The following is a 27,181-nucleotide window of genomic DNA, read 5'->3' on the forward strand; positions in this document are numbered from 1 at the left end:
TTCCTTAGTTTAACTGGAACTTCCTTGGTTACTGTTTCTAACAATGGCTTTTTATGCCAATCGCGTATTATACAAATTAACTCGGCTAGTTTTAGGTGTAGTGATATATAAAAAAAAAACTACCTTATCTCCCATATCTTTACTAAAATTAAAAACTTGTTTTCGATTAACATAAAATTTTAAGACCGATCGTATATTATACACACATTAGGGCGGCTAGTTTTGGGTGTAGAGATTCAGAAAAATGAAGAAAATGCGAAAACATCAACAGTTTTTGTACAACTTCCTTGTTTTCCAGGCTAAGAAATAGATTGTTAGAACCTTAAAATAGAGAAATTTCAGTGCTGCAATCGTTAGTTCTCGTCCGAGATCTCCTGCACTTCGTGACTTCTGGAAAAATCCTAGGATGTTCAGAATAGAATAGAATTAGAAAGGGGACGGGACCTATACGCCACGGCAGCGCACCTACAAGAGACTTATTGTGCCTCCCTCTTTTTTTGATCTAGAAGACGTAACCTCTCCTACTAAAGAGGTTAAGGACTTTTCCTACTAGTTCTTTTTGCGCTACTATCTCCTTTGGTCTCAAAATTCCAAAGGTTTCATGGGTCTGTTTTGACTGCAGTTTCTATAAATTAGCCTCGTCCTAATTGATAATATAGTTTTCTGACCATAATGTAACATGCAATTCTCAAACTAAGAATATATCTTATCTCCAATATTATACGATACAAGTCGTTAACACCCATGATTGAAAAAATTAAATGACACAGATATTCCGAGACATTATAAATAGATGACGCTGTACATTCAGAGTACATTGTGTCACTAGTCGATTCTTTCAGACTTGGTAGATAAATAAAATCATACTCTAAATCTTAGAGACAGATAATCTAAACAAATTATACAACAAACGTAAAAAACTATTTATCAATTTTAATGTCTGAAACCCTTACAGCCACATACCCTAATGAGGACTGAAACATTCTTCTAACTCCCTGTATTGCAGCAGATTAACATTAGTTAAAATTAAGTTATGCTTGGAATAAAAACTCTATAACTCAGGTAATCAGTATAACATTGGATTCTATGTTTAACAATAATTTGTTTATTTGATCTCTTATAAAACATAAAGTTAGCCATTACAATGTTAATTTTAAAAAATTAATTTCATCTTGAGGTAAAACATTATTAATTCTTTAGATCACCAAATAGTTACAAAATATAATTTAAAAACATTTATTGATACCATGGAGAAATTGATCAAATATTGTACATTTAATATAAACTGCAGTAGTTTCATTTCAATGCCGATTTTCGGAATAAATAAATTATTTTACTTTACAAGATTTTATTTATCTGAGATCAATAAGTGAACTATGCAGATATTCCTTTCTTAGTACATAATTCATTTCTTTTTACATCTGGTTTATTCTATTGGGACAGCACATTCTTTGTTGGCTCATTAATCTTGAGTTATCAATACTTGTCTTAAGAAACATAGCTACCCTACGTTGTAGATTATGCTAAACTTCGTATTTTATGAGGAATTTAAAGCACCAAATGGATATCTTGCTGCCAGAGATTGTTGAAATATTTGGAAATCCTTATACTTAACAAAGGTGCGATCCCATCTCCGTCTTTTTTCTCTAACATTGGATTGGATTAACCTAAAGAACAAAGCACAAGTTTAATGAATTTTAACGATATCCTTACGGTAGGTAAGGTGATTAGGAAAATAGAGAGAGAGAGAGTAAAGAAAACTGTTCCAATTTGTTTGAGAAATATAGAATATTTGTACAATAGTAGTTCTTTTCAAGTTAAATATGGCAATAAAATCTGCAAATGTTATTTTGTCAACAAATTTTCCATTATTTTCTAAAAATTAAGAATTAGATTCTTTAACATGTAAAATATTATTAACTACACTAATTAGCAACAGGTAAAGAATAATTGGATAATGTCCCTGAACTTGTTTTAAATGAAATGAAATTTCACGTAATGTTCAAAAACCTAGACATCCGAAAAAACATTTTAATCCAATTTTAGTTCTTAATTAAGTGAATTCATTATTCAAACTATCTGACGTACAAGTGAAAGGAGAGACCAAATTTTAAACATATAAATTGAACAGTTATGGCTCAGGTTATTTCTAAAAAAAAAACATACTTGCTCTTTGATAGATACTTGAAATCACCCTTGTAACTACCACAAGAAATTATCACTTTTAATCATAATGTGATAATTAAAGTATACTCTAGGAAACCTTCAGAGTAAAAGACTCCAAAACATTCCACAGTTTAATTTCTTATTTTTTTTCATAGAACTAATAAGGATATTAATAATTGATTCCCTTTTACTAAAAAGATTTTGAAATCTGTACCTATAAATGAGTGTTAGCAGAGATGTGTTTTTGATAGCTAATGAGGCTAACAGCTGTTGGAATACCGCAAATATAACGAATTAGTCTCACCAGAATTAAGAATTATTTTAGTTCGGCTCTCTTCTCTCAAAACAGAAGCCCTTGAGCTTGGTTCTGCCTCTTGTTACTGATATAAATACATTATCCCACATAATTGCGTCAATTAAACCATTCAGCAGCAGTATTGCATCTTTATCACTACCTGTAATAATTTAAACTGGTCGACCTCTAGTTGGATTAATATTCTTTCCTAGCCTGATACCTTTCTTGAAAAAACATACTTGCTCTTTGACAGGTACTTGAAAACTCTTGTAAAAGCCACAAGAACAACTCACGCTGAAGTGAAAAGGAATTAATCAAATTTGAAATTTGTGCTTTATCTGTCATAATCTGCTAGGTATTTAAAAGAGATTCTTCAAGACCATCTACAATCAAATTTATTTGACGTACCTTACGCTGATGAAGTTCGTTTATAATGTTCTCAAGATGCTTCTGTTAATTTATTGTGTCCTTGCGATTAAAACGCTAGTGACCTCACGATTTTCCCTCCTCTGAGGAAAATAGATAATACTGGAGGTGACTAAGGGTGTGTTACTCTTAGTTCTCCTCTCGGTTAGTAAGTGAGTAGTGGTGTCATTATTTTCATTGTACTAATAGAGTATCTAGCGCTGGTGTAAGTTAACAAAAAATTAAAATAAATTTATTAGGATTTGAGTTAATGAGGTTACCTTAGTTTGGAGCTAAACTCCTTGAGACAATCAGGACATTTCTTCAACTCCCCAAACGCCCTTATTACGTCCTTCAAAACACTTCACCATGATCATTTTTAAGATCAGAACCACTGTCACATCTAGAATAAAAACAAAAAATAGTTGTTTACGGTGGTCTTTACTCTTTAGTTCATACCTAGACATAACCATGTATTTTATATAAATCCTCACTTTGCAAGTACAATCTGAGTATGCATCGGAAACTTTTGGGTCACATAACCATTTCAAACATAAATGCGAGACCAAAAAGAACCATCTTAACTATTAAAATAATGTAAAATATATGTAACAACGAACACTATACACAACTTATAACCTCTATTATAACCTTTGAAAGAGAAAAACATTAAAAAGAAAAATTAATCTAAAACACTCCTTAATATACATGTATATATATATCTACTTTTAATCATAATGTGATAATTAAACTATTCTTTACAAAAAGGTAAGAGTGAAAGACCACAAAACATTCCACAGTTTGACTTTTACCATAGAACTTGCTCAATGGCAATGCATGTACATATTTATTTATTGTACATACATGTGTTAAAGATGAATTATCATAGAACTCGTAAGGATTTTTATAATTTATTTCCTTTTTCTAAGGAGATATTAAAAGCAGAACCTAAAAATGAGTGTGGAGATATGAGAGATGTTTACACTAATTTCCCAGTTCCTCAAAGTGAACCAAAACCTTGGAAAATTGAACTAACAACCGCACTGTTTCAAGAAAAAAAACATGGAATCACTAATTATTTTTATGGTGCATGACTTTTTTTAATTATTTATTATTTAATTCATTCTTATTTTCAAAATGATAAGAAAAACAAACAGATGAAAGGATTACCTTGTGTCTTCCATTTTTTAAATAAAATTATGGTAAAACTCTGTGCTTTATCATACTCTTTTAAATTCTATCTAAATATTATTAATTCAAATAGTTTTTAAAGAAAATTATGACCTGAAACAGAAACTTTTTAAACAAAAAAAATATAAACACTGGGCAGATGTCTTTCATACTTTAGGTCTACTAATTGTTTTAAACTCACAACATTGTTGTTAAATAGCATTTAAACAAGAAATGTGTAAAGAATACATATAATTTTATTATTATATGTTTTAAATATTTAAATGAAATTGATAAAGAAGAAAAAAAAAATGTAAACAAAAGAGAGCTCCTACGCAGATCTATATCCTGATATAAATCTTGATATTTTGGCCATGTTTTGAGAATGTTTAAGGTTTTTTCCGTTTGCAGAGCACTCCAGTGGAGGGAGACCTTTGGCGACTTAAATAAAAACAATTATTTTTATTTTGCCAATATTTGGTTGGTGTTTTATATAGAAGCTATGTATTTGTTTAGCTCATGATTTTATTATTTTAGACATATTCATTTTTTAATTTTGATTTTTAGCTACGATAAAACCACAGCGACATTAGTCCAGTGTGATTTTTCAGACACATTTTGCTTTGCAAGCTACAGAAATGAAGATTTATATTAGAGGCAAACTTTTTGTAAAAAAGGTACTAACTTATTTATTATTAAAATATGTCTATTGTTATTTTATATTCGCCAGATAGGCTTGTAAATATAAGGTCCATAGGAGACTAAAAAATCCTAAAGGATCTGTGGTTTTTAACAGCAACCTATTGAGTGTTGCCAGAAAATAAATTATTCCCTTGTTGGTTTCTGGTACCATTATATCATTCATTTGTACATTTTGAGAGGTTTTAAATTGTCTGTTGTTAACCTTAGAAGATTACAGAATCAGTACAAAAATACAATTAAGTTTTTTAAATAGAATTCAAGTTAAAGGTAACAATGGATCATATTGGAATGGCTTATAGTGGTAAGAAATTGCTTTTTTCTTAATAATTTTGCAAAAAAATTTATGTAAAAATTTTAATTAATATCTGCCGATAGTTTTGTTGGTATAGGTCCAGATTAGACAATATTAACTGTTGAGTATCGGAATATCAGATACTCATTGATCATTTAATTGAAGTGCTTCCTCATCTTCACCTTTTCGTTATTATAAGGGTTGCTCTCTAACATTGAATGAAATTAAAGGTGATTGTGGGGTGAAACTGATCTCTTGGAGAAGTATAGAATTAAATATTAACTGCTCTGGTACTTCTAAAATCTAATTGGGCTTACTAATGAACATTTTAAATAAATATTAAGGTGTTTATTTCTTAAGAGCATTACAAGGAGTTACTAAGGAAATTCTTGCTTCGATACTTCACATACAAACAATGAATGAAAATGAAATGAAGGGATATGTTCATCCCTTTTTATAATTACAGTAAAAAAGACGTAGGAATTCAGAGACCGTCGCAGCCATAAACTTATCTCTGCAATAAAATAATTATATACCAACGAATAGTAATCAAGGTAAGGAAATAATGTTTGACCAACGGTTTTCTTAGTTAAATAGGCAGAAAGTTTTTAATACTTTGTTATTTAGTTTATAAAATTAAAGGTAAGTAACATGATTATTCCACGATAGTTTATGATTGTGACACCGAATCAGTTTGCAGATATCACGTATGGGATTTGAGTAATTTTCAAATCGTTCATCACAAAATGCATTTCACAATAATTTAAAGTGTTTCGTCATTATTAAATTCTAAATTTAAGAGGTTAAAAACTAAATGATTTTGTTACTAATTGAATGGTGCATAAACAAACAAAAATAAAGTTTTTTCAAAAAAAAGAAAAAAAAAACAGCCTCCTCTCGGTGGAATTTCTTTTCAATACCACTTAGAAACGAGCTCTAAGCTTTATATAACATGATTGATTGATTTTACAATAGTGTTTAGATTTTAAAATAAGACTGGCGCCATTGCTTGTAGAAAATGCAAAGAGGACTTTTGGAAAAATTCAGGATGTTAACAAATTGAGTGGTTCCCCTACTGTCCCAGAAGATTTGTCGACGCCTGTTTTGGATGTTCTTCCTTGGTAACTATCTCTTCTACCAATGTGTGGTATAGTCTTCTAACTTAGATCTAACCCACTTTTCTCAAACTGAAAACATTTATTTATTTTTTATTCTAGATATTTTTATTAATATTTATGCTTATAAATAAATCTCTATTACAATTGTTTACTATTCTCTAGCCCTTAAATTATGATGGTATTTTTGCCTTAGCTGGAAAAATCGTTAAAAAATCCATTTTTTTCTTGTTAGTACTTGTTTCCATTGTATCGTCAAACCGTTTTAAGTAGGTTTCAGTTGCCTGTACTTAATATTAGAAGATAACGTAATCACCTTCGAAAAATCCGAATGAAGGCCACTAATGAACGTCGAAATGTGCAATAATTAAAAAAAGAGTAACTTCGTAATTATTCTGATTTCAGAGTAGTTCTTCATTTTGGTGTTTCGCTGTTGATTAATAGATTAGTTGATTCCAAACTAATTTTACACGAGATTGATCCATTTTTGGCATACTGTGCTTGAAAACTATGACAATAGAGAAGAACTAATTGGAAAACGTTACTTGAAATTAGGTTGGTTATTATTTTATAAGGTTTATTATTTTTATTTGTGGCAATGGAGTGCAAAATGCACTATTCTTAATGATTTTTTTTTAGTGGTAATTTTGTTTTAATGTTTTTCGTGTCCGGGTTTGTATATATAACTTTTTTGCCTCTGAAAATAAATAAACATTTTATTTTTACGAAGAACTTACTATTTGTAAGGGGGAGGTAGGTAACATCATGTCATATTGAAATGATTTTTAGTCGTAAGAAATCATGTTTTTAAAAATAATTGTGGAAGACTATGTTATTTTTTAATTTTAATTTTAAGGACAAACAGAGCTACGCTCAGAAATTGTGCGTCAGTCGTTAGTTCGCGATATGATACCTTTGGCACTTTAATACCAGAGAAGAACGCAAGAAGGACTGACGAAAAACCCTAGGATGTTAGGACCCGTGGGAAAAAAATCTCTGCTCATTTTATGTGATTCTTTACTTTTCAGAATAATTTTTATTTCAGATTATTAATCATATTATTCTCACTGTTGATTAGCGGATAGGATAATTATTATTCCAGTGTGGTCCGTCTGTTACATATCTTGCTTGGGATCTCCTGCACTGGGGAAGAATTATATTAATGGAAGACATTTCTTGAAAGGTAGGTTTGTTTCAATATTATTATTTGTGCAAAAGAAAAATGCTATGCAGCATACCACACTTATTCATTATTATTATTATTTTTTTATGGAGTTGATGTAAAAGCCTAATATGCATTTAATATTTTATTGCGAATTGCCTTGTAGTTTAACACTTATTTATTATAATATTTATTATACTTAATATTTATTCTTACTCTTTTTTAGCTTTCGCCCGTTTTTGTAAATAGACGTTGCCACTGAAAAAAAATAGAAATCAATTTTACGTGAACGTGCTATTCGATAGGTGGAGTATGCGATCGGATTGGTACGGTATATTGTATTAAATATTTGTTATAATAAAAAGGTCGATTTGAGAATTAATGGATGAATTTCAATTATTTCAAGTTCATTGATAATTTAAACAAACAAGAAAAATGGCAGTGCAATATCAATTAATTTATGAAGAAAGGATACCAGCTTGTCAACAGGTGCAAAGAATGCCAATAGTTGTGCAAGATTAGGTATACGTATTCATAAGCAGTAAAGAAATATTTTAATCATTAAAGTTGTTTTAAAGTTATTAATTTTTAATAGTCTTCCAACTGAAATCTAACCCACTATTCTCAAACTGGGAAGCATTTATTGATTTTTTACTCTGTTCAAATGTGAGTATTATTCTTCTTGGTGGAGTGCCTTAGTGTGGTTCCTATTCAACTGCAGTTAAATATACGTTCAGGTTTTGTTGCTACTTGCAAACCATTCTTTTCAATGGAAATGAGACTTTTATATTAGAATTTACGCTTATAAGTAATTTTCCAATTATAATTGTTTATTATTTCGTTAGGTATTTAATTATGAGAGTATATTTGCCGTTGCCAGAAAAATCTTTAACAAGAAATCAGGTATTTTTTTTATTAGATTTCATTGTATCATTCATCGGGTAATTTCGTGAGGTTTAAATAAATCAGGCCAATTCGATAGTGATGATTTCGTATGAGTATTAAAAGTAAATGAAAATGTGTCGTCAGTTTTATTAACTTACTCTACGTTACAGGACGTATAGATGGAGTAGTTATGAGATCTAAATCCGCTGAACTTAATGGATCTATGGATTTCAACAAACTTCCTTTTAGTTAGAATGCTTTTGCAACTGAAAATACATATGAACTAAATTTTTACGAAGAACTTACTTTTGGTAAGGTGGATTTAGCAACAGGTCATATTGGAAATATTTATATTGGTAAGATATATATTTTTTTTTTTATTGTTGGTGATTCCTTATTTTGTGTTTCTATATTTGACTTTGTAGGCCTACTGTAAACTTAACTCATTAGGTCAACTATTATTGATTTCGAGTTTCAAAAAATGAGGGAAAATATCTGTAGTTTTACTTTAAATGTCTTACTTCTTTTTTCTAATATTCTAGTCAAAGGTATGCATAGCTTAGGTCTACTACTTTTTTCATGTTGAGGTTCAAATAAAAAAGAAAAAGTTCATTAGTTTTACTGGACATTCTTTATTTTCCAATTTTAACATTGTATTTTTTAGCCAGAAGTACGTTATGCACATCAGGTCGTAGAGGTTCCAAATAATAAGAAAGCTTTACCCAAAATTCCACATTTTATCTTTTTCTCAGTTTATATATAAGCCAGGCATACAATATACTCAAATAGGTCAGCTGGTATTTTGGATGTACAGCTTCTGAAACATTGAGAATTTACATTAGTTTTCTTGGTAGATTCTTTTTTCTACTGCTTACGTTTTATTGCTAAGCCTGTTATTGCTATAATACACACTTGATCAACAAGGTATTGATTAAGATCATCATAAAAAAAGAACTGTTTCCTAGTGTAGCGTAGCTAGTACAAATAGGTCGACTAGTTTTGCTTATAGATTCAGCAAAAAATGAAAAATCTACATTTGTTTTGCTTAAAATTTTGCGCTATAAAACCTTTGGCTAAACGAGATAGCACAAAAAGAACTAGTAGGGAATGTCCGCAACCTTCTTAGTAGGGGTGGTTTCCTCTACGAGATCCTAAGGGGGAAGGCACAATAAGCCTCTTTTTTGCTTCGGTGCCGTGAGGCATAGATCCCATTTCACTTTCTAATCTTAATCTTACTTGAAATTCCTTTTTTCAATTTCTAACATTCTGTTTAGAAGCCGGGCTTAAATTGTACCCATTAGGTTTGCTAGTTATGGATCTAAAGGGTAAGCAAACAAGGGACTACCAGATAATCTTCATAAGTTTCTAGGAATTTCATAGTTTTATGTTTCTAACAATCAATTTCAAAGCAATGTGTACACTGTTAATTTGCTTTATTTGAAAAATATGATTTTTCGTAACATTATACTTCTAAGCCAGAGCTTTTTGTACACATTTCAGCCACTAGATTCAGTTATAGAGGTCCAGAAAAGAGGGGAAAAAAATATCTATATAGTTTTACAGGAAATTCGTTATCATCTTTTTTAAACATTCTATTTATAGCTGTGCATAAATAGTACACTACTATAGATCTGTTAGTTTTGGATACACAGTTTTAGAATGTAGGAGAAAATTGAAAATGTTCATTTGTTTTATTGGAAGTTCCTTAATTTTCGTTACTAACCATGTATTTCTAATCCCGGTGTACATATCACGTGATAATAACTAGTTTTGGGTATCTAACGTAGTATTTGAAAGACAAGCATATATAATACATTTTAGATTGGCTAGTATGTGGTGTAGATGTTTAGAAGGAAAAAAAGAAACTCTTCATGTTGCGTATTTGCCAAAACAGCAGAATCTCTTACACCAGAGTTTAAAAACCAACTAGAAGAAATGTCAATTGTCCGAGTTACAAATAAGCAACTTGTGCTAGATGAAGTTAGGAGGGCTGAGGTATGAGTCAAATGTCTACAAACCAATAAAATATTTATTAAATTGTTGATTATAATCCACCTAGAGTAAATTGATGTATACCTGAAGGTGAGCAACTATGTTCCACAGTGGAAGTTTCAATACTTCGCCTTAGGAATGGTTAACACACTGATTAAGTTGATAATAGGGCGCTTGCTCAGTTCAGTACGTTGCCTCTTGTTCTGGAAAATACAGCAATTAATATGAAAATGGGTTATTGTTTCAACTACTAAATATAGGGTAAAAGGTTAAAAGATGTTTTACTTATGTTGAATTGCTGCTTCAGTTGAAATAATCAGATAAAGATGAATATAATAGAGGCATACCATTCAAAAGTGAGCCAGAAACTAAGGAACATAAAAAAGTTGAAAACGGATAAAGGCTCAACCAAACTGATAAAAGAAAAATAGCCTCTTAACTCGAGCGTATAAGCTTATAGGCTGTTATTAGTTGAAACCTGAGTTAATATGGTTTATTTCTGCTTATCCACAATTACAAAACCTCGACCAGACTTCTCTATCATCGGCTGGTCCTCCGTTTGTCAGACAGGAAATCTGTTGTGTCGATGCAGCGGAATTTCTGTCTTCAGCAACCAGGCTTGTGGAGCGAGCTTCTTCGTTGGCCAGTTCATTCACATTACTGCTAAGATCCTCCTTGTTACTTTGTTACATTAACTGTTGAATACACCATTGATCCGGTACTTCAGAAGATTCAATAAAATTATTATTAACTGACACCGAAGTGGTCTAAAAAAAGAACTCTGAAGGATTGTGTTAAAATCCAAGAATCTTTTAGGAGAAAATGGATTTGTCTCTGATATGCACTCATCTATCTAGCGAAAAGAAAAATAATAATTATTATCATTCACAATTTATAATAAAATAATATTTAAATATCATACTTTTATGATATGACTGACGTATTAGACTAAAATAAAGTATGTTTCCTAATTTCCTATTAAAAATAAATTCATACTTTAAATAAAATGCTTTTGTTTAAAATAACTAACTCAATATTATCTACTAACAAAGAAGGTTATTGTTTAAGATTTACATAAATCGCCACCAGAGCGGTCTGCTAACTGAAAAAATTCTTTTTTAAATCAAACCAGCTTAGATAATGTAAAAATTTCAAATTTTGTATTAGGATACAAACCAGCGTAGGAGCTCTAATTTGTTAATATTACTTTTTATCATTTTTTTAAAAATATTTATTTGTTTTTGACAAATTTTTTTATTCATTTAATATCAATTAAACAAATTTATAGCTCTTTAACTCTCAGTTTTTAAAAATGCTATTTAGTAAGAAAAAAATGAATTTTTTTTCAATTTCTAGGCTAAAGGTTAGAAAGAGGACTGTTTTTTGTTTATGTTTTTATCTGTTCCTTAGAAATGAAATAACATGTTTCTATTTAAGGCCATAATTCTCTTAAAAACTACTAGGATATAATAACATTTAGAAAAAATTTAAGAGTGTATCATCAAGCTCAGAGTTTAGTAAAAGTAGAATTTACCAACTTTCAGACACAAGGTTATTGTTTACTTTCTTTGTTTTTACTTCTAATTTTGAAAATATAAATGTGCGCAGTAAAAAAGGTAATGCACTATATAAGTAATTAGTGATCCCAACTTTTAACAACAGAAAAGATATAGTTATTGTTTCATAGTTTTCAAGGGAACTCAGCACACTTTAGGTAACTGGGAAATAGTACTGAAGAAAATCAAACTGGATTCTGAACCTTTCCTATAGAATAATTGCATTATGATTAAAAATGATTGGTACTGATGACTTGTATAAGAGCAATTTCACGTATCTATCTTAAAGAAAGTGTGTTTTATCAAGTAAGTAACAAATGATGTCAGTTTAAATGTAACTCGTATTTTTTTATAAATTTATTCGAAAACCAAAGTGACAAAAAAAGTTTGCTAAACTTTTGGAGATCCAGCAGATTATTGCTTTCGAAATTGTTTTATCTTATAGCACACTATATTTTCGAAATGATTAGAAACTATAGTCACCAATGAAATAGGGTGCTGTTCCTATAGTGAGAATAGAAATTCAGTCCCAGAAGATTCGTGACGCCTGTTTTGGATGTTGTTCCTTGGTAACTATCTCTTCTTCTAATATGATTTTATTGTCTTCTAACTTAAATCTAAACCATTTTTCTCAAACTGAGAATATTTATTTATTTTTTATTCTATATATTTATGTTAAAATTTATGCTTATAAATAGATCTCAATTCAATTTGTTGACTATTCTTTAGTTCTTAAATTATGATAGTATTTTTACCTTAGCTAGAAAAATCCTTAATAAAATCAATTTTTTCTTCTCAGTTTCTGATTCCATTGTATCTTCAGAACTTTTCACGTAGTTTTCAGTTGCCTATGGTTAACATTAGAAGATAATGGAAACACTGTCAAAAAAATCCTGATGAAGGCCACCAAAGGACGTAGAAATGTGTAATAATTAATGAAAAGAGTAACTTATTATTTGTGAGTCCTTACTTTCTTAATTATTCTGATTTCAGGGGAGTTCTTCTTTCACTATTGATTAATAGATTAGTTCATTGCAAACCTACTTTATAAGAGAAGGATCCATTTGTTGCACACTTTGCTGAAAAACTATAGCAATAGAGAAGAACTAATGGGAAAACGTTTCTTAAAATAAGGTTAGTTTAATTTTATTATTTCTGGCAATGACATGCGAAATGCGTTATTCTCATTGGTTTTTGCTTTAATCAATCTTCGATTCAGTGGTAATTCTTTTAAACGTTCTTCGTTTCCGGGTTTGTGAATAGAATGCTTTTCCACTGATAAAAAAAAAAATTAAATTTTTACGAAGACCATACTATTTATAAGATAGAGGTAACAACAGATCATATTGGAACGATTTCTAGTTAAAAGAAATCTTTTTTTTTTTTTTTAATTATTGTGCAAGACTATGTAATTTTTAATTTTGTAATTTTAATAAAGATCTAAGAATAATTTTGCAGATATGAGTTTTTATTACAGTTCATTAACCAAAAAGAGCAACAAAAATAGCATAGTAATATAAATCAATTAATAGAAGGAAACGCCAACCTCAACTAATACTAAAGGTGGCTATTTTTTTATGCAAGAGTGTATTCAGTTAGTGTATGCAGTTAAAAATATTTCATTACTTAATGTTTTATAAAGTTTAACTGATGAGAATCGTAAATTAAAAAATTCATTGATCAGTTATTTCAAGTGGTAAGGAAATATTAATGTTTCGACCAACTGTTTTCTCAGTTTAATAGGCAGATTATTTTTTTATATTTTAGTTGGTGCAATGTTTTTGTAATTTTTTTGACAGGAAGGCCATTAACATGGTTATTCCAGAATGTGTAGTGATTGTGACACACAAACGTTTTGAGGATTTTATGTGTGGAACAAGGATCTGATATGCAGTAATTTTTCAGGACGTAATATTATTTCAGTTGGCTTACCCACCAAATGCGTACAAATAAAAAATAAATATTGTTTTACTCTTCTTCTAATTCAAACAGGGGGCAGTTTATGTAAATGGATTATAAATGGTATTATAAAACATATTCCTGAGTAACCCCTGAATGAACACTTAAATGTCAATTGAATCACTCTTTTCAAATTTGAAACATATTTACCAAGTCTTGTGAATAACTTATCTTATGTAGATAATAGAATGCACAGAGTAATATTTTTTATGATTGATGACCAATTATTTCAGAAAGGAGGAATTCAGGACGCGGACAATATGGAGCAGTTGAAGTGGCTAATATATTGGCATTTAAAATCTGAAGAAGAAACATGGGTACACTCAGAGATTGTGCGTCAATCGTCAGTTGGTGATATGATAACTTTGGCACTTTAAGACCTGAAGAGGACGCAAGAAGGACTAGCGAACACAAATTCTTAGGATTTTTCAAAAATACAAGTGTTCTGCTGCCGAACCTATAACGTCTTTTTTGGTTGAAGTTGGGAGGGAATGGACTCATTTTCTAATCTGGTTATTTAAGACTGACTATCTATATAGTCTTATATTATATATTAGTCTATACTGGTATTATGTGGACACAAATAATAATATTATCCACATATTTTCAAACTGAGAAGCATTTATTTATTTGAACCAATATTTCTGCAATGTGGTGCATCTGTTACATATTTTACTTGGAATGCTACAGCACTGGGAATGAATTATATTAATTGAAAAACATTTCTTGAAAGGAAGGTTTGTATTAATACTATTATTAGTGCATATGGCAAATGGTATTCAGCATACCACACTTATTTATTTTGTTTTTTTGTTAGTTACATAGACGTGTTTATGGAGTTAATGTAAAAGCGAAATTTGCATTTAATATTTTATTGCAAACTACCTTGCCTTGTTAAATACACTTACTCTTTTTTAGCTTTCGCCCGTGTTTGTGAATAGAGGTTTTTGCCACTTAAAATAAATAGAAATCAATTTTGTATGGAGAGCGTTACTATTCGATAGGTGGATATTATATGGGATCGCATTGGAAAGGTTTATAGTGGTACGTTATGTTATAATAATAAGGTCGATTTGAGAATTAATGGATGAATTTCCATTAATTCAAATTTATTGATAATTTTGTATGTATGTGCCCTGATCAACTTTAATTGGTTAAACAAACAAACAAAAAATGGCAGAGAAATATCAATTAAATTATGGAGAAAGGAAACCTGAGTGACCACAAGTGCAAAGAATAGCTATGGTAGTGCAAGATTATATTCGTAAGCAGTAAACAAATATTTTAATCATTAAAGCTGTTTTAAAGTTATTAATTTGTAATAGTTTTCCAACTGAAATGTAAACACTATTATCAAACTGAAAAGTATTTATTTTTTATTTGGTTGAAATGTGGGTATTATTCTTGTGCCTTTAGTGTGTTTCCTATTTAACTGCAGATAAGTAGGTGTTCAGGTTTTCGTTTCTACTTGCATATCATTCTTATCAATGTAAATGAGACGTTGACATTAAAATTTATGCTTATTATTAATTGTCCAATTACAATTGTTTATTAATTCGTTAGGTATTAAATTATGAGAGTATTTTTGCCGTTGTCACAAAAAACTTAAAAAAAAAATCAGTTATTTTCTTATTAGTTTCAGGTTCCATTGTATCATTAATCGGGTTTAATAAATCAGGCCTTTTCGCTAGAGATGGGAAATTGTTATTTTAATAATTTCGTATGAGGATTTGCAATTAATCTTTTAAAAAAAATCATCCTCTACGTTAGAGATATTCCCAGCAAGTAGAACTGGATGATGATATACATACAGCTGAACATACATATCACTAAACGAAGATTTGAAAGTTTACCTGTTGAGAATAGTACATCATAGCGTATTTGGTAAGTTTTTAAACGTACTTACACACTATAAAATAAGGTAATCAATTTTTCTTTAAAAAACTCGATAACAATTCAAGAAACATTTTTATAATTAGCACAAATATAAGAAAATCTATTAACACGAAGGATAAAATAATATTACAGATTTTATCAAACACGATTTGAACTGTGTAGAGAGATTATTCATCGAACTCTTACAATTTCCTTCGCTGTAGTAATCGTATGAGAAATTGTAGTCAAATCCTATAAATGCTTCTTATTCCCATAATCTAAGAGGAATTTAATCCATGTTACAGATATTCCACGACAAAACTAGATGATGCTGTGAATACAGCAATTATATCCTTGAATGTAGGATTTGATAAAGTTTATTTGTGAAGAATTCTAAACTCATTTATCAGTTAATTGAAGTGCTTCAAGTTTTCATTATGTTATGGTTTGCCACTTGCCTCTTACAAAGAAAATGTTAATGATTAGTTTTACAGCATTCAATAAATACAAGTTGGTTGGTTCAGGAAATAGAAGACAGTGAAATGAAATTAAGCAATGAATTATTTGTCATCAAAATATAGGCAAAGGAATGGTTGATGTTACAACCAACTTCTACATTCATTGGCGTTTAATAAAAAAAATCATAGTTTATAAATCAAATCTTGCTTCAAATCAAAGAGAAAGATAAGCCGAACTAAATTATAAGACAAACGTAAAAAGTGGGTAATTTATTTCTATAAAATGAAACCCTCACACTTATTTACCCAAGTAAAGAGAACAATATCTTCTAGCTCAAATCTTATTTGAGTAGATTCTGTGAGTTAAAATTAATTAAGTTATATTAAGAACAAAACTTTAAAAGTAAAGTAATCTGTATTTTATTTGTTTACATGTGCACCAATAATTTGCTAATTTGTCCTCTTATTCAGGGAAGAAATTAGCTAATTAAATTTAAATTTATAAAAGAAATATTATTTAAATTAAATTTAAATTTATAAAAGAAATATAATTTAAAAAAGTTTGTTTCATCTAGAGCTAAAACATTTTTTTTTTTTTTTTTATGATTTAAGGCGCGTCAACATCTAAGGTTATTGGCGCCCGGTGCTTTTTTCAGTGCACTGCCGGCCTCCGGACAGTGTTCTCTCGTTACAGGCAACACTGTCCATCACCGGACAGTGAGCTGTAAGAAGCTCCTAGGAAGAGAAAATCTAAGGGTCAGCTGCTGGATTCGAACCCGGGACCTCCGCGTTAGATAACATAGTAATATAACTACTGATGCTATGGTGAAATAGGTGAGATATTGTAAATTTGGTATATACTGCAGTAGCTTCAGTGCCAATTTGGAATTAATAAATTATTTAACATTAAAAGATTTTATTTATCAGAGATCAAAATAACTCTAAGAGGAGAACTATTTAGACAATTTTTATTAAACTGTGGATAGAATCAAACAAGAAAGCTTGAGTTTAATGATTTTTAACGACCAGGGGAAAAAAAGAAAACTGTTCAACATTTCTTGATAGTTGGAATATGTTTTTTACATAATATAATAAATGCAATAATGGCCCTTTTTAAGTAAATTAAGGCAATAAAGTCTAGCAAATTTTTTTTTTGCCACTAAACTTTTACATTTTATCTAAAAATAGATGTAGTTAGTGTAATAACTCTAATATTACAACAGAAAGAACTCTTAGAATTGTTCCAGATATTCTATATTAGGTTTTTATATAATCTAGGTTTACAACTCTATTTAAGATACTTTTTTATATCAAATGGTAACTAATTAACTACATTACACTTCTCCCCTCTGAATTTCATCTGCTATTCCTCACCCCATCAGCCTTTTCTAGTCCCGACCGTGTGCAAATTTCTAAGGTGTTCTTTAGATGCTGCGGTCACCACCGAATTTTCCAGAAAGTTTACCACTCCGGGAACACCCTGGATACACTTCTCAACAATTTTTTGAAAAATTGCCACCGCTCGCTTGGTTCCAAAAGACAGTCCATTTACTTTGAATATTCTTATGCGTGGACGAAGCCAATAAAATTTTTGTCTTCTCCTCTAATTCCAGTTTAGTAGCCTCCTTGTAACGCGGCCCATTTCTTCTGTCCTCGGTAGAGAATATTGCACATCTAAATACTTGTTCACAGTAATCTTGCAGTTGGCACACACTCGGACGTTGCCATTTTTCTCTAATACGTATACCAATGGTGTCCCCCACTTACTATTCTCTACCCTGGTGATGATGCCTGCTGCCTCTAATTCGTCCAACTCTTTGTCCACTTGTTTTCTCAAAGCAAACGCTACAGGTCGGGGTTTTATAAATTTAGGTTTAACCTCAAGGCTTATCTCTAATTTAATTTTTCCATACTTGCAACATATTTGTTGGTAGAAATAAGTCTTGGAATTCCGTTAACATCGTTTTTAGCGATGTTTGTTGTACTGGCTCCGCTGCATTTACCTGCTTCATTAGTTGTCTGAAGAAGTAACCCATAACTTTCCCTTGAAAAATTGAACCAAAAGCCACATCTTTTCAGCTGTAAAAGTTGGGATCACTAATCATTAATTTAGAGCATTACCTTTCTTACTGGCACATTTTTTTTCTCAAAGTGTAAATAAAAGTGTAATAATAATTAAAAAAATTACCTTGTGTTAGCCAGTTAGAAAATTGGGTTAATTGAACTTTTACTAAAACTCTGTTCTTTATCATACACTTTTAAATTCATTCTAAAATTTATTATATCCGAGTAGTTTTTAAGAAAATTATGGCCTTTAACAGAAACATTCCTTTTACTTAAGAAATGGTAAAAAAAAAGTACACTTTCTGACTTTTAGCCTAGAAATTCATTAAAATTCACTTTAATATTGCTAAATAAAACTTCAAAACCTAAATTTAAAGAGCAATACTTTTTTTTAAAGATATGTATTTTAAATGAATAAACAAAATTGTCAAAGACAAATATCAATATGTTAAATATTTAAAAAATATTGTTAAAAATGAGAAAATGGTATTAACATATTAGAGCTCCTACGCTGGTTTGTATCCTAATACAAATCTTGAAATTTTAACATTATTTGGTGGCAATAAGTATATTTCCAATTATGAGAGCGCCCTGGTGGCGATTTGTGTAAACCTTTAACAATAACCTCTTTTGATAATGATCAGTTGGTTATTTTACCCAACAGGATTTCGTTTGACTATTGATTTTATTATTTATATTTTTTGCATAGGATGATAAGAAACAGACTTTATTTTAATCATAAACGTCTGGCGAAGATTTTGGTCGATAAAAGCTGCGACAATGAAGAATTCTGTAAAACTTAAAAGAATGGTATTTAAATGTTATTTAATTATAATAAATAGTAAATAATAATTTTTATAATATAAAGATTACTATTATTATTTTTATTTTCGCCAGATAGATGAGTGAATATTAAAGACAAATCCATTTGCTCTAAAAGATGTGTGGATTTTAACACAATCTTCCCTTCAGTGTTGATTTTTTAACTTCAGTCTCAGTTCATCTAGGCATACTTATTTTAACTTGGCACAGCCTTCACTGGGTGGAATTTTTTTTCGGAGGTTCTGAGTAAGGAGCAACTATTGGCTTTTTATAATATGTCTGCGATAAGATACCTTTAGGACTTCAAGACCTGAGGAGGAGAAAGCAAACAATTCTGGTGAAAAAATTCTATGATATTACAAAGAGAGGAGAATTTTCCTAGCGAACCTAGAAACATTGGATTAAGGGATCTAGATTTGAGGTTTAACTCCTTAGAAAAAAGTGTCCAGGTATTCGTTTCTATTAACATCACTATTTTTATGAAAAGAAATCAGATCTTTAGTTAATGTATAAAAATAATTCGCTAAGTTATTAATAATTAAGTTACAGTTGGTGGTTAATAATTCTGTAGGTCTTGAAATATGAGTTTTTCGGCCTATGCTGGAAAAGTTCTTGAAACTATTTCAATTGTTTTCTATTTCCGTTAAGCACCATTCATCTTTTGATTATGTTTCTATTGTAGTTAACTTAAGAACTTAACAGAATCTCATCCAGAAGCTTTTAATAAAGGGCACCAACGGAACTAGAAAAAAATATTGTTTACAAAAAATGTCTGCTTATTTAATGTGAATCGTTAAGTTTTAAAATTATCATTTCAGAGGGTCCCTCCTTGTGGTGTCTGACTATTGTGTGCGGAAAGGGATGCTGGCGAACCGACTTTACTCCAGTGTGGTCTTTCAGGTGCATATATGGCTTGGAATTTTACAGCAGTGAGGAAAAATTATAATAATGGAAAAATATTTCTTGAAAGGTTTGTTTTATTATTATTATTAGGTATTTGTGCTAATAGCAAATGGTATGCAGCATTCCACACTTATTCGTTATTTTGTTTTTTTGTTAGCTATGTTACATAGACGTGTTTGTGAAGTTAATGTAAAAGCAAAATTTGCATTTAATATCTAATATTGTGTGTATAGAATGTTTTTGACACTGAAAATGAATATAAATCAATTTTGTCAGGAGAACTTAAAAGGTGGAGATATTGGCTGAATATCAATTATTTCAAATGTATAGATAATTTCGTAAGTATGTGCCCTGATCATCCTTATTTGGTTAAGAAACAAGAAAAAGAGCAATTTCAATTAATTTATAAAGAGAAAGGTCGCGTACGCCTCAGCAAATGCAAAGAATGGCCATAGTTGTGCAAGAGCATATTCAATCCGGGTTTGTATTATATATATTTTTTTTGAAAGTTTATTTATTGAAAAATTTACAACTGCAAAATTAGTATCTAGTAAATGTGATGAAGGGAAGAGATGAGAACAAGAGTGGAGCAGTTGTCCAATGACAACCCTCCGGATATATTGTCAAGCAGTGAGAAGAGAGAAATATGCAGGCGGTAGATTGTGAATGTGATAAGGAATAGTGAACAACTTGAGTTGAGCGAGATGAGAGTAATTAGCAAGGTAATAGAGCTGAATGAGAATTATAAAATATTTAAATCATTAAAGTTGTTTAAATATTCTTAAACTTTAACTAATAAGAAACATTCATCGCAAAATTCATTGATCAATAAATTAAATTGCTTCTTCATCTGGAAGTCTAGTTATTTTAAGTTGTGTCTTATAAGTACAATCTCTTATAAGTAAAATTAAATGTTTTTAATAGAAATTAATGGTACAAAAACAAAGAAGAAAGTGGATTGAAATTGAGCACTGATTTGAAATCTCGCTAAAAAAAAACAGCCTCCTCTCGGTAGAATAATTTCATCTATACCACCTGAGAAAGGAGCTGAGGGGCTGATAGCTTTATAAAACTTTTTCTTTTTTTTTTTTTTGCTGCAATGTTTAGATTACGAAATGAGGCTTGCGTCACTTCATTGACTGAGGAGAATAAAAAGAGAACTTTTTGGGAAATTCTAAGATATTACAAAATTAGGAGGATTCTTCTACGGTCATAGAAGATTTGTGATGACTGTTTTAGGTGCTGTTGCTTGGTAATGACCTCTTCTAATCTGATAATATATTCTTCCCACTAAAATCTGTCTCAAACTGAGAAGCATTTATTTATTTTTTATTCCTGACATAAAGGTTTACGCTTATAAATAAATCTCTTACAATTGTTTACTAATTCTTTAGGCCTTAAATTAAGATAGTGTTTTGGCCGTCGTCGGAGAAATCGTTAAAAATATAATTTCTTTTCTTGTAAGTTTCTAGTTCTATTGTCTCATCAGAACGTTTCATGTAGGTTTTAGTTGTCTATGGTTAACATTAGAAAATAACGGAATCACCTTCAGAAAATCCCGACGAAGGCAAACAATAATTAAAACCTAACTTAAACTGGGATTTTTCGAAAATCCCAATAATTAAAACCTAAAGACACTTATTTTTTATGAATCCTTAGTTTCTTAATACTTCTGATTTCAGAGGATTTCTTCCTTTCGGTATTCCACTATGATTCAGTGGATGGTATGGTTGCAAACAAACATTATTCCAGTGTGATCCATTCGTTGCTCATTGTGCTTGGAAAGCTAAAACAATAGGGAAGAATATTTTAATGAGATAACATTCGTTGAAATAAGGTTGGTTTTATAATAGTAATAATTATTTATTTATTTATTATAATTATTTTTGACAATGGAATGTAGGGTTTTGTATTCCACTCTTTCTTGTAGACGGACATTTAGGTGGAGTGTGTATAAGATCAAAATCTGCAGCACTTAATGGATCTTTGGAGTTTAGCAAACTTCCTTTTACTTTGTAATAAAGGTTTTTTGCTAATGAAAATAAATATAAATTAAATTCTTACGAAGAACATACTTTTTGTAAGTTGGTGGAAACAACAACTCATATTGGAATGATTTATAATGGTAAGATTTTTTTTTTTAATTATTTTTCAAGACCACGTTATTATTAATTTTGAATAAAATCTATCGATAATTTTGTAAGTATGGATCCTGATTATCGTTTATTGGTTAAAAGAGCAAGAAAAATGACGTAGTAATATAAATTATAAATATTATTAATATAAAGCTTCAACTAATGTTTAAAGGTGGCTATTTTTATGCAAGAGTATATTCAAAAAGAGTATATATTGCATTTAGACAATATTTCAATGCTCAGTATTCCTTTTAACATTCTACGAAGTTTACTTGTTGAGAATAGTACATCACAAAATCTATTAATCAATAATAGAAGAGCTTCAAGTTGTAATTAATCTCTTAGAAGTAAAACGCCAGTGATTAGTTTTGTAACATTCAATTAATACAAAGTGGTTGTTATTTGTAGTAACTAAGTATTTTACAATGCAAACATTTATTTTTGTTGTTAGTCAGATGGACGTTTAGATACTGCCGATTTAAGTGGCTAATTCACTAGTGATTGGAAATTGTTATTTTAATATTTTCAGATTTGAAAAAGTTTATTCACAGTTTAAAATAGAATACAAGTACAAATTATACGAAGGGGTTTCAGACTTTAATATTTACATTGGTAAGTCTGTCAAACTTACCCTAAGGCAAAAAACATAAAAAAAAAAAAAAAAAAACCTTACTGCATTCAGTGAATTAAAGCAAGATATGCTTTAATCTTTTGTGTTTGTAAGTTATAGTCTACAATGCTCTTTACATGAGGTAGTGACTTTGTGTGCGGGAAGTTACAATTTTTTCCGTAGCGTTACAGATAAATGTAGACACGCTGGAAACATCAAGGCTACATGTATATAATCTATGGGGATCCATCGGTGATATGACCCAACTAGCCTTAAGCATTTATTTTGGACTCTTGGTAACTTCCCGTAGTTGGTTGCGAATTGTCCTTGGACCACAAAGGGACTGCTTATAAGAGTACTGGACGGATGTAGAGATAATAAATATATTTTTTATTACGAAAATCTATGTTAGAGTTGCGGCTGGTTTCTGTTCAACTGCATATAAATGTGTGTTCAGGTATTCGTTTCTACTTGCATGCCATTCTTTTGAATTGAAATCAGAGAAAGTAGAAAGAAAGATAACTTTTTTTTTGTTCTGGGAACAATGGAAAAAATGCTTTGTACGAAAGAAATTAAGCATGATAAGCTCTGCATTTAAAACCTTTATAAATATTATGAATTCGAAATTCATTTATTTAATTATGTAACAAACATATAAGAATTGTGTTATTAATTAACTAATAAATTTAATTTAAACAATAAATTAAAAAAAGTGTAATTACGCTTATTTATTGGCGTCATTTTTAAATAGCTCCATTAAAAATTATTACAGGTCAGTTTTAAATGTGGTTGTTGTTTACGAATTAATGTTAGAGCTAAATATTTCCAGCACAAAAAGGATTGAATTCGAAATGAATTTTCGCGGACAGTGAAGTATAGAATGAAGTATTAACTGCTCTGTTTTTTTTTTTTTTAAATCTAATTGAACTTACTAATCAACATATCAAATAAATATTACAGGGGTTTATTACTGAAGAGCATTATAAGAAGTTACCTTGCAATTACTTGTTCTTACTTCACATATAGCCAGCCAGGAAAGATGAATTGTGGGGTAATATGTTCATCTATCTAACATTCAAAATAAAATGGACATAGGAATTAAGATACCTTTGCAATTTTAAATTCAGCTCTCTAGTTAAATCATTATACATCAGCGTATAGTATCGAGGTAAGGAAATATTAATATTGCCACAGTTTTCTTAAAATAAACAGAATGTCTTAAATATATCTTAGTTGGTGCAACGTTTTTAAAATTTGGTTAGATAATCAATATCATGATTATTACACAATGTGTTGTGATTGTGGCACCCAAACGTTTTGAAGAATATATGTATAGAACAGTGATCTGATCTGCATTAATTTTCAAAATGGAACTAATAGCAACATTGTTGACATATCTGTTGACACTTTCAACAACCATGGATTTGGTTACAGAAATATTGAACGTAATATTATTTTATTTGGCTCACGCACCAATGAACACATTAAATTTTTTATACTCTATTCTAATTCAAACCGGGCGGCAGCTAATGTAAATGGAATATAAAACATATGATAAAGCAGATCCCTGAGTAACCCCCAATGAACAGATACCCAAGAAAAACAGTCACCTTGCATCTCTGATGGTTTTCTAATAGATATATCAATCAAATATCAATACTTATGAGTTTTCAAATATGGAACATATTTACAAAGATTGGTGTACACCTAATCTTATGTGGATAATAGAATGCACAGAATAATATTCTTTATGATTGATGACCCATTATTTCAAAAAGGAGGAATTCAGAACGGGAACAATATGGAGTAGTTGAAGTGGCTAATATGTTGGCATTTAAAGTCTGAAGAAGAATCATGGGTACGCTCAGAGATTGTGCGTCAATCGTTAGATGATGATATGTAAACTTTTCATGTTGAGGTTGAAATAAAAAAGAAAAAGTTCATTAGTTTTACTGAACATTCTTTATTTTCCAATTTTAACATTGTATTTTTTAGCCAGAAGTACGTTATGCACATCAGGTCGTAGAGGTTCCAAATAATAAGAAAACTATCCAAAATTCCACAATTTATCTCTTTCTCTGTTTATATATAAGCCAGGCATACAATATACCCAATAGGTCAGCTGGTATTTTGGATGTACAGCTTCTGAAACATTGAGAATTTACATTAGTTTTCTTGGTAGATTCTTTTTTCTACTGCTTACGTTTTATTGCTAAGCCTGTTATTGCCATAATACACACTTGATCGACAAGGTATTGATGAAGATCATCATAAAAAAAAGAACTATTTCCTAGTGTAGCGTAGCTAGTACACAATAGGTCGACTAGTTTTGTGTATAGATTCAGAAAAAAATGAAAAATCTACATTTGTTTTGCTTAAACTTTTGCGCTATGAAACCTTTGGCTAAACGAGATAGCACAAAAAGAGCTAGTAGGGAATGTCCTCAACCTTCTTTGTAGGGGTGGTTTCCTCTACGAGATCCTAAGGGGGAAGGCACAATAAGCCTCTTTTTTGCTTCGGTGCCGTGAGGCATAGATCCCATTTCACTTTCTAATCTTAATCTTACTTGAAATTCCAATTTCTATCATTCTGTTTAGAAGCCGGGCTTATATTGTACCCATTAGGTTTGCTAGTTTTGGATCTAAAGGGTAAGCAAACAAGGGACTACCAGATAATCTTCATAAGTTTCTAGGAATTTCATGGTTTTATGTTTCTAACAATCAATTTCAAAGCAAAGTGTACACTGTTAATTTCCTTTATTTGAAAAATATGATTTTTCGTAACATTATAGTTCTAAGCCAGAGCTTTTTGTACACATTACAGCCACTAGATTCAGTTGTAGAGGTCCAGAAAAGAGGGAAAAAGAAATATCTATATAGTTTTACAAGAAATTCGGTATCAGCTTTTTTAAACATTCTATTTATAGCTGTACATAAATAGTACACTGTAAATAATAGGTGTGTTAGTTTTGAATACACAGTTTTAGAATGTAGGAGAAAATTGAAAATGTTCATTTGTTTTATTGGAAGTTCCTTAATTTTCGTTACTAACCATGTATTTCTAATCCCGGTGTACATATCACGTGATAACTAGTTTTGGGTATCTAACATAGTATTTGAAAGACAAGCATATATAATACATTTTAGATTGGCTAGTATGTGGTGTAGATGTTCAGAAGGAAAAAAAGAAACTCTTCATGTTGCGTATTTGCCAAATCAGCAGAATCTCTTACACCAGAGTTTAAAAACACACTAGAAGAAACGTCAACTGTCCTAGTTACAAACAAGCTACTTGTGCTAGATGAAGTTAGGAGGGCTGAGGTATGAGTCAAATGTCTACAAACCAATAAAATATTTATTAAATTCTTGATTATAAGCCACGGAAACAGAGCAGGTCAATTTCAATACTTCTGTTTCTTCTAACTGAGTCCGCACTGGAGAATCAGGGAAGATCCTAGCTGTAATGTGAATGAATTGGTCAACAAAGAAGCTCGCACGAGTTCCACAGGCTGAGTGTCAAAATTACAGAAGATATAAATTGAGTCACAAGTGGTCAGGGTTAGTAAACGTCAGATTAATAGGAATTAATGACAGACAAATAATGTGAGGCTAACTTTGCTGGTAGCCGCTACAGAGACAATTACCCAATTACCTAGAGTAAATTGATGTATACCTGAAGGTGAGCAACTATATTCCACAGTGGAAGTTTCAATACTTCGCCATAGAAATGGTTAACACACTGATTAAGTTGATAATAGGGCGCTTGCTCAGTTCAGCACGTTGTCTCTTGTTCTGGAAATAGACATACCATTCACTAGTGAGCCAGAAACTAAGGAACATAAAAAAGTTGCTATGACAAAAAAGTTGAAAACGGATAAAGACTAAACCAACCTGATAAAAGAAAAATAGCTACTCTCCGAGCTCTTAACTCGATCGTATACGCTTATAGACTCCTTGTTATCAGTTGAAACCTGAGTTAATGTGGTTTATTTCTGCTTATCCACACTTACAAAACCTCAACCAGACTTCTCCATCATCAGACCCCGGCTGGTCCTCCGTTTATCAGACAGGAAATTCTTTTGTGTCGGTGCAGCGGGATTTGTTTTCAGCAACCAGGCTTCTGGAACTCGTGCGAGCATCTTCGTTGGCCAGTTCATTCACATTACTGCTAGGATCGTCCCTATTACTTTGTTACATTAACTGTTGAATACACCATTGATCCGGTACTTCAGGAGATTCAATAAAATTATTAATAACAATAATTAACTGACACCGAAGTGGTCTAAAAAAAAAGAAATTTGAAGAGATTGTGTTAAAATCCACGAATCTTTTAGGATAAAATGGATTTGTCCCTGATATGCACTCATCTATCTAGCGAAAAGAAAAATAATAATAATTATCATTCACTATTTATAATAAAATAATATTTACCATCCTCCAAAGTTCTACCGAATTTTTTATTGTCGCAGCTTTTCGACCAAAATATCCGCCTGACGTATTAAAGTAAAATAAAGTATGTTTCTCTATCTTCCAATTAAAACCGAAAGTAATCATAAATTCATACTTCAAATTAATGCTTTTGTTTAAAATAACTAACTCAATATTATCTATTAAAG

General features: G+C 30.4%; 4 long non-coding RNA genes across 39 annotated transcripts; 1 reads left to right on the forward strand and 3 right to left on the reverse strand.

The window, feature by feature from the left end:
• Nucleotides 1-952: 952 nt before the first annotated feature.
• Nucleotides 953-4,396, reverse strand: LOC141460583 (uncharacterized). Of its 5 annotated transcripts, none has more exons than XR_012462185.1 (4): nucleotides 4,239-4,394; nucleotides 4,037-4,150; nucleotides 3,148-3,269; nucleotides 953-1,667 (listed from the first exon to the last, which is right to left on the reverse strand). It is a non-coding gene; the product is annotated as an uncharacterized lncRNA (long non-coding RNA). The 5 variants fall into 5 exon arrangements; XR_012462184.1 differs by having other exon boundaries at nucleotides 954-1,667; nucleotides 4,037-4,162; nucleotides 4,239-4,396; XR_012462183.1 differs by lacking the exons at nucleotides 4,037-4,150; nucleotides 4,239-4,394 and adding exons at nucleotides 3,361-3,517; nucleotides 3,593-3,682 and having other exon boundaries at nucleotides 961-1,667.
• Nucleotides 2,990-24,512, forward strand: LOC141460579 (uncharacterized). 29 transcript variants are annotated; one of them, XR_012462163.1, is made up of 23 exons: nucleotides 2,990-3,092; nucleotides 4,448-4,516; nucleotides 4,604-4,713; nucleotides 6,046-6,151; nucleotides 6,551-6,700; nucleotides 7,191-7,328; nucleotides 7,534-7,633; nucleotides 7,714-8,210; nucleotides 8,363-8,548; nucleotides 12,734-12,874; nucleotides 13,933-14,436; nucleotides 14,618-14,743; nucleotides 15,336-15,583; nucleotides 16,645-16,866; nucleotides 18,806-18,906; nucleotides 18,994-19,367; nucleotides 19,737-19,888; nucleotides 20,098-20,543; nucleotides 20,929-21,073; nucleotides 21,504-21,658; nucleotides 21,752-21,946; nucleotides 22,486-23,439; nucleotides 23,527-24,512. It is a non-coding gene; the product is annotated as an uncharacterized lncRNA (long non-coding RNA). The 29 variants fall into 29 exon arrangements; XR_012462176.1 differs by lacking the exon at nucleotides 20,929-21,073 and having other exon boundaries at nucleotides 22,486-22,675; nucleotides 22,750-23,439; XR_012462154.1 differs by having other exon boundaries at nucleotides 20,098-21,073; nucleotides 21,752-23,439; nucleotides 23,527-23,734; nucleotides 24,001-24,512.
• On the reverse strand, nucleotides 8,805-11,224 carry LOC141460578 (uncharacterized). Of its 4 annotated transcripts, none has more exons than XR_012462148.1 (4): nucleotides 11,181-11,224; nucleotides 10,470-11,037; nucleotides 10,269-10,387; nucleotides 8,805-9,009 (listed from the first exon to the last, which is right to left on the reverse strand). It is a non-coding gene; the product is annotated as an uncharacterized lncRNA (long non-coding RNA). The 4 variants fall into 4 exon arrangements; XR_012462147.1 differs by lacking the exon at nucleotides 11,181-11,224 and adding an exon at nucleotides 11,125-11,158; XR_012462146.1 differs by lacking the exon at nucleotides 11,181-11,224 and adding an exon at nucleotides 11,107-11,121.
• On the reverse strand, nucleotides 24,510-27,156 carry LOC141460581 (uncharacterized). The gene is made up of 4 exons (XR_012462178.1): nucleotides 26,997-27,156; nucleotides 26,457-26,847; nucleotides 26,239-26,357; nucleotides 24,510-24,711 (listed from the first exon to the last, which is right to left on the reverse strand). It is a non-coding gene; the product is annotated as an uncharacterized lncRNA (long non-coding RNA).
• Between the last annotated feature and the right edge of the window lie 25 nt (nucleotides 27,157-27,181).

Source organism: Rhodnius prolixus, unplaced genomic scaffold (genome assembly GCF_049639745.1).
Source record: "Rhodnius prolixus isolate KJV_2025 unplaced genomic scaffold, Rpr scaffold_6, whole genome shotgun sequence".
Taxonomy (NCBI): Eukaryota; Metazoa; Arthropoda; class Insecta; order Hemiptera; family Reduviidae; genus Rhodnius; species Rhodnius prolixus.